A 7,500-nucleotide genomic window follows, 5' to 3' on the forward strand; every position below is an offset into this window, starting at 1 on the left:
AGACATAAAGAGCATGTGTGTGTGTGTGTGTGTGTGTGTGTGTGTGTGTGTGTGTGTTTGAGAGAGATTTGGCCAATTTGAGAGAAATAGAGAGAGGCGAAGAGAGTAAAAGAGCTTAAGAGAGTTAAAGAGAGACAGAGAATAAGTGATTGACATGGAGATGAGAGAGTAAAAGAGCTTAAGAGAGTTAAAGAGAGACAGAGAATAAGTGATTGACATGGAGATGAGAGAGTCAAAAGAGAGAGAGAGAGAGAGAGAGAGAGAGAGAGAGAGAGAGAGAGAGAGAGTTAGCCAATTCAAAAGAAATGGAGAGACTTAGAGAAAGTAAAAGAGTATTAGAGAGAGAGAGAGAGAGAGAGAGAGAGAGAGAGAGAGTATGGAACATCAGGAAAAGTAGGGCCTGGTGGAAGGGAGTAATCTTACAGGGCTGGTGGTCTAAGATCCCATATCAAGGGAAGGAGTTTCCTATGGCACATGCTAGTTGGAGGTCTACCATTGGGGGACCAGTTTGCGAAAGCGACGGATTGCTTCTAGTAATTGTGTGTTTTGTACTACATGCTTGGAAACATGCCCGCATCTTTTCATTTCATGTCCGCTGGCAAAGAAGGTGTGGGATTTTCTTTCTCGTGTATGAATTTTATTGACATATAGGCTCATAAAGGTTAAAGAGTGGATTTTTGACATATTGGCTCATAAAGGCCCATACCATACTCTCTCAGTCTCTCTTACTCTCAAGCAACTCTCTATTTCTCTCGACCTAGCTAGCTCTCTCTCTTTACATCTAACCTATGTGAGCTATAATACCAACTTTTGCATCAAATACGAAGGCATTCCTAGTTAACCAGATATGCCACAAACCTGTCCACCTCAAAAAAGGAAAGAAAACTGAATGTTCTGGGCTCTCTGTCCCATTCAAAATCTTGCCAAAAATCAAGTCTTTAACCTTTACGGGCCTATCTGTCAATAGAATCCATACACGAGAAAGGAAATCCCACACCTTCTTTTCCACCGAACATGAAATGAACATGTTTCCAAGCATGTAGTACAAAACACACAATTACCAGAAGTAATCCGTCGCTTCGCAACAACTGGTCCCCTAACGGTAGGCGTCCAACTAGCATGCGCCATAGGAACACCTTCCCTTGATATGGGATCTTAGACCACTAGCCCTGTAAGATTACTTCCTTCCACCAGTTCCTACTTTTCTTGATGTTCCATACTCTCTCTCTCTCTCTCTCTCTCTCTCTCTCTCTAACACACACACGCTCTCTCTTGAACTCTCTTTATTGTTACCATATTATAGTAGTGATGTGTGTGAACACACTTAGGACCGCCGGGGCACTTTTTCCCTCACTAGGAGGTTTTTTCCCCCGTGCATTGTATATACGCCCATCATCTTCTAGGGCTTGTTATCTTTCATTTTTGGCACTCATAATACACTACTGTGTTGTGCTCAAGCTTCCTTATCTTCTTGAAGTTGTGTGTGCATTCCTGCAACCCTAATTCCAACAATTGGTATCAGAGCAGGCTTCCTCCTCCCGGGCAGCATCACCGGCACCTGCCGCTTCATCTCCTCCGTTTGCGACGAGGTTTCACGAGCGTCTGCAGGTTAGTATATGCCGTGGGAGAGCCCATAGGGCTCGGTCATTTCAGAATTTTGATCTGAGGTCATTTCGCCCTCCGTTTTTGCATTCCAAGTACTGCGCAGGCAAAATCGTCCTACTGTGCAGATTTTCTGTCAAAATTAAAATCTGCAGGACAGGTGCCCATTCGTCTATTTTGGGCTGTGCTACATAGCACAGGTCAATTTTATACAGGTTTTCCTCTTACAGACAGCATTTACATCTAGTAGTACAGTCATTGGCCATGGCTGACAACAATGATGTATTCCGCATGTTGGCTGCTGAGGATAAGTTGGATGGCACCAACTATCCATTGTGGGCATATATGATGCGACATGTATTGGTAGCAAAGGGGTTATGGAACATTGTGCAGGGTATTGATGCACGTCCTATTGTGGCTGGGAATGCTGCAAATACATCAGAAACAGGTACTGTTGATGATGGTGCAGGCACAAGTGCTGTAGCAGCTGTTCGAGAACCACCACTTTCAGCAGAGCAGATTCGTTGGGATGGTAGAGATGCGCAGGCTCATGCCTTGATTGCGCTGTCTGTCAAACGTACCATTATCCCACATATTCGCTCCTGCAGGACTTCTAAGGATGCTTGGGATGTACTTGCCACATTGTATCAGGCAAGAAATGAGGCTCGTGTTGCTTATCTCCGAAAACAGTTGGAGAGTGAGCATATGAACGAAGGTGATTCGATGGATAGCTTTTTGACAAAGATCAAGGATTTCAAAGAGCAGCTCATTTCTGCAGATGAAATCCTGTCAGACAGTTCACTTGTGCAGACTGTTTTGAATGGTCTACCAGATTCTTATCAGGGTTTTGCTTCCACTCTTCGCTTGATGATGAAAGGCAATCCCAATGCCTTATCATTTGAGGAGTTAGTTTCTGTTTTGCTGCAAGAAGACCAGTCAAGGCAAAACAGGAATATTATGCGTGTCGCAGATCAAGCTTTCGTTGCTAGTCAGAGAAGCGGGAAAGGTAAAGCTGGCTTTTCTTCTAGTAAGCAGAAATCTGCAAATGCTGCGCAACCAAAGAAGGAAGACAAAGATGAGAAGAAGGGTGACAAACAGAAGACATTTTGCAAGTACTGTAAGGGAAATGATCATGTCATCAAAGCGTGTCCTAAGCTGGCTGCGAAAGAGGCTAAGAAGAAAGAGGCTGGTATGGCTGTTGCAGATGCCTCTCCTTCTAACAATGAATCTGCTAATGTTGTGCTAGATACAGAATGGGCATTCAATGCGCAGTGCCAGTTATGACCCATCTTTGCATGACACATGTATGTCTGCAGTAGATTCAGATGTATGGTACTTTGACAGTGGTGCCACTAAGCATATCACCTCGCAGCGCAGTTTATTCACTTTCCTTGAGTCTGCTCCCACAGGGAATACTGTCACTTGTGCCAATAACTCCTCTTATCCCGTTAAAGGAGTTGGACAGATTGTGCTGAATGTTGCAAATGGCAACACCTTTACACTTTTTGATGCATTGTATGTGCCAGGGATCAAAAAGAATCTGCTGTCAGTCTCCGCATTTTGCCAAAACAGGTTTGGTTGTAAAATTTGTGGATGACAGATGTACTGTTCATGATCTCTCTTGTGGTGACATCATTGTAGCATCTGGTTCACTATGTCGAGGGCTGTATAAGCTCAATATGGATGGCAAATGTGTAGAGGATTCAGCATGTGCTATTATGGATACGCAGGCTATTTCAAATGCAAAACTGTGGCATGCACGTTTTGGTCATCTGAATTTTGCAAGTTTGCTGCGCCTGCAGAAATCTGAAATGGTGTCTTCTTTGCCTAAGCTTGAGGCACCTGTCAAGCATGTTTGTGAGGGCTGCATATTGGGTAAAATGCAGCGTGCTTCCTTTCCCAAAGATGGATCAGTGAGAGCTGAACGCAGATTGCAACTTGTTCACAGTGATGTTTGTGGTCCCATGCAAACTCCATCATTTGGAAACTACCTTTACTTCGTGACTTTCATTGATGATTTTACCAGGCATGCATGGGTATATCCTTTGAAGGCAAAGTCCGAAGTGTTTTTGTGCTTCAAACAGTTTTTGGTTATGGCTGAAAATGTGTCAGAAAGTAAGATGGGCACCCTCCGTTCAGATCGAGGGGGGGAGTATATGTCTTCAGAATTTAATGCATTTCTGGCTGAGCGTGGGATAAAACACCAATGTACAGTGCCGTATACACCACAGCAAAATGGTGTGGCTGAGAGAAAAAACAGGTCTCTCATGGAAATGGCAAGATGTATGGTTAAGAGTCAAAGTCTACCACATGGTTTTTGGCTTGAGGCTGTCATGTGTGCCACTTATGTACTAAACAGGTGTCCCACCAAAGCATTACAGGTTGTCACTCCATATGAGGCTTGGCATAGCCGCAAGCCATCTGTTGGCCATTTACGTGTTTTTGGTTGCCTGGCATATGCATTAGTGCCTGTGCAACATCGCAGAAAATTGGATGACAAAGCTGTCAAATGTATTTTTGTTGGATATAGTGCTGAGAGCAAAGGCTATCGTTTGTATCATCCACAGACAAAGCGCATTTTGGTTAGCCGTGATGTTGTATTTGTGGAAGATGCAGTTCAGCCCTTGGTTTCATGTACTAAGGAGACAGATATCAGCTCACGTGATGTCTATGATACATGTTGCCTCTTTTCAGTGGTGCACAGTCAAGTGCAATACCTCATGAGGCAGTTTTTCAGCCTATGCAGGTTTTAAATGATGGCACAGATCAGCCTATATCTGATGCAGATGTGCATGATGCACTTGAGGATAAGAGACAAGAGATTGAGGGCTCTAGGAATATGCCTAGATGGCTGGTGCAGACTTTGCGTGACAGCAAGTTGGATGCCCCTTTGTCTAGTCGCACTCGTTCTGGCTCTCATGGTGCCTCTTATGCGTCAGATTGTTATGCATTGGCTGTTTCTAGTATGTGCGATGAAAGTGAGCCTGTTTCATTTGATGAGGCACAAAGTTCAGAAAATTGGATGGCTGCTATGCAAGCAGAATACGATGCTATTATGAAGAATGGTACATGGTCTTTATGTGACTTGCCCCCTGGCAAGAAGGCCATTGGCACTAAGTGGGTATACAAATTGAAGCGTAAGCCTGATGGCACAGTGGATCGCCATAAGGCTAGGCTTGTTGCAAAAGGTTATGCTCAAGAGAAGGGCATTGATTTTGATGAGACTTTTGCTCCCACATGTCGTATGACCACTGTTCGTAGCATCTGTGCATTAGCAGCTCATAATGGTTGGAATGTACATCAGCTGGACATAAAGACTGCGTTCTTAAATGGAGATTTGCATGAGGAGGTGTATGTATCGCAGCCTCGTGGTTTTGTTCAAAGAGGGCAGGAAAACAAAGTGTGCAGGTTAAAAAAGGCTTTATATGGTTTAAAGCAAGCTCCACGAGCTTGGTATGAAAAAATACATGCATATTTGACTGCACATGGGTTTCAGAATAGTCCAACAGAAAGCACTTTGTATGCTAAACGTGTGGATGGTGTACATCTAATCATTGCTCTCTATGTCGATGACATGCTGCTCACAGGACCAAATGAGAATCATATTGCTGATTTTAAGGCTGATTTGAATGCCTCTTTTGAGATGTCAGATTTGGGGCATTTGCATCATTATTTGGGAATACAATTTAAGCAGTGTGATGGAGGTATTGCTTTGTGTCAGACAAAGTATATTGAAACATTGTTGCGGAGATTTGGCCTTGAAGACTGCAAGCCTATTGCTACTCCAATGGAGACAGGTTTGAAGTTGAGTCTTCATGATGCTGGAGATCACTTTGATGTCACACTCTATCATTCAGCTGTTGGTTGCCTCATTTATGTATGCATTACGAGGCCAGACATTCAGTTTGCAGTCTCACAGGTGAGCAGATTTATGCATAGCCCAGGCATTAAGCATTGGCAGGCAGTGAAGCGTATCTTTCGCTATTTGAGTGGTACTCGGCATCTTGGGTTGTTTTATCCCAAGGGGGGATCATTGCCGCCAGATTTACATGCTTTTTCAGATTCTGACTGGGCTGGTTGTTATGACACACGCGTGTCCACGAGTGGTTTTTGCTTCATGCTTGGAAGCTCATGCATATCATGGTTGAGCAAGAAGCAGCCTACTGTGGCCACTTCTAGTTGTGAAGCTGAGTACAGGGCAGCTTTCACAGCTACGGTTGAGTGTGTGTGGCTCAGACGCCTTATGGCTGATTTGGGTGTTGGGCAGCCATCTGCCACCACCATCTTCACTGACAGTCAGAGCGCATTGGCAGTTGCGCGGAACCCAGTGTTCCATGCTCGTACGAAGCACATTGAGGTGCACTACCATTATGTCAGGGAGAGACTCTCTGCAGGAGAGATCAGTTTGGCTTATGTGCCAACACAGGATAACCTTGCAGACCTTTTCACAAAGGCTCTGCCTCGTGAGAAGTTCGAAGCTTTTCGCAAAGCTTTGGGCTTACTCCCTTTTGTGGATTCGTCCACATAGCTAGACACTTCCCTATACATGAGTGCTAGCTCTTGTTCACCGCATCACTCCAGGGGGGATTTGTTACCATATTATAGTAGTGATGTGTGTGAACACACTTAGGACCGCCGGGGCACTTTTTCCCTCACTAGGAGGGTTTTTTCCCCCGTGCATTGTATATACGCCCATCATCTTCTAGGGCTTGTTATCTTTCATTTTTGGCACTCATAATACACTACTGTGTTGTGCTCAAGCTTCCTTATCTTCTTGAAGTTGTGTGTGCATTCCTGCAACCCTAATTCCAACATTTATCTCTCTACCTATCCTCTCTAACTCTCTAACTGTCTCCCTCTCTCTTTTTAACTCTCTTTAACAGTCTTAATCCCTCTCTCTCTCTCTCTCTCTCTCTCTCTCTCTAACACACACCCTCTCTCTCTACCTCACTCTCACTCATGCTTTCTTTAACTCATACATACTCTCTCTTTTTGTCTCTCTCTCTGTCTATAACCCTCTCTCTTTCTAACTCTCTTTTTCTCTCAAATTGGCCAACTCTCTTTTTCTCTCTCTCTGTCTATAACCCTCTCTCTTTCTAACTCTCTTTTTCTCTCAAATTGGCCAACTCTCTCTCTCTCTCTCTCTCTCTAACACTCACTTTCTCTCTCTCTCACTCTTTGTCACTCTCTCTAACTCACTTTTATTTCTTTATCTACCTCTCTCTTTTGAACACTCTTTAATCAGTCTCTATAACTCTTTCAATCTCTCTATAACTCTTTCAATCTCTATTAACTCTCTCAGTCTCTCTTATTCTCTCCAATTGTCTCTCTTCTCTCGACCTAGCCATCTCTCTCTAACATTCTTGAACACAAACTCTCTCTCTCTCTCTCTCTCTCTCTCTCTCTCTCTAACACTCACTTTGTATCTCTAATTCTCTCTTTCTTACTCTTTCCTCTCTCCTTAACTCTCTCAATCTCTCTTACTCTATCTATTTCACCCGAACTGGCCAACTGTCTCTCTAGGTCTCTCTATTTCTCTCTCTAACACTCACTCTTTCTCTGTAAACCGACTCTTTTCTCTCTACTCTCTTTTTCTAACTCTCTCTAGTTCTCCCTCTTCATCTCCATAACTCTCTCTCTTCCTCTCTCTCTCTCTCTCTCTCTCTCTCTCTCTCTCATACTCTCTTACTTTCTCTAAATGTCTCCATTTCTCTCAAATTGGCCAACTCTCTCTCTTTCTCTAACACACACTCTCTCTCTCTTGAACTCTCTCTATCTCTCTAACTCTCCTCTCTAACTCTCTAATTGTTCGCCTCTCTCTTTCTAACTCTCTTTAACTATCTCAATCTCTCTTACTTTCTCTAACTCTTTCTATTTCTCTCCAATTGTCCAAGTCTC

Source organism: Cibotium barometz, chromosome 35 (assembly GCF_041138505.1).
Source record: "Cibotium barometz isolate CiBa-2024 chromosome 35, ASM4113850v1, whole genome shotgun sequence".
In the NCBI taxonomy this organism is placed as follows: Eukaryota; Viridiplantae; Streptophyta; class Polypodiopsida; order Cyatheales; family Cibotiaceae; genus Cibotium; species Cibotium barometz.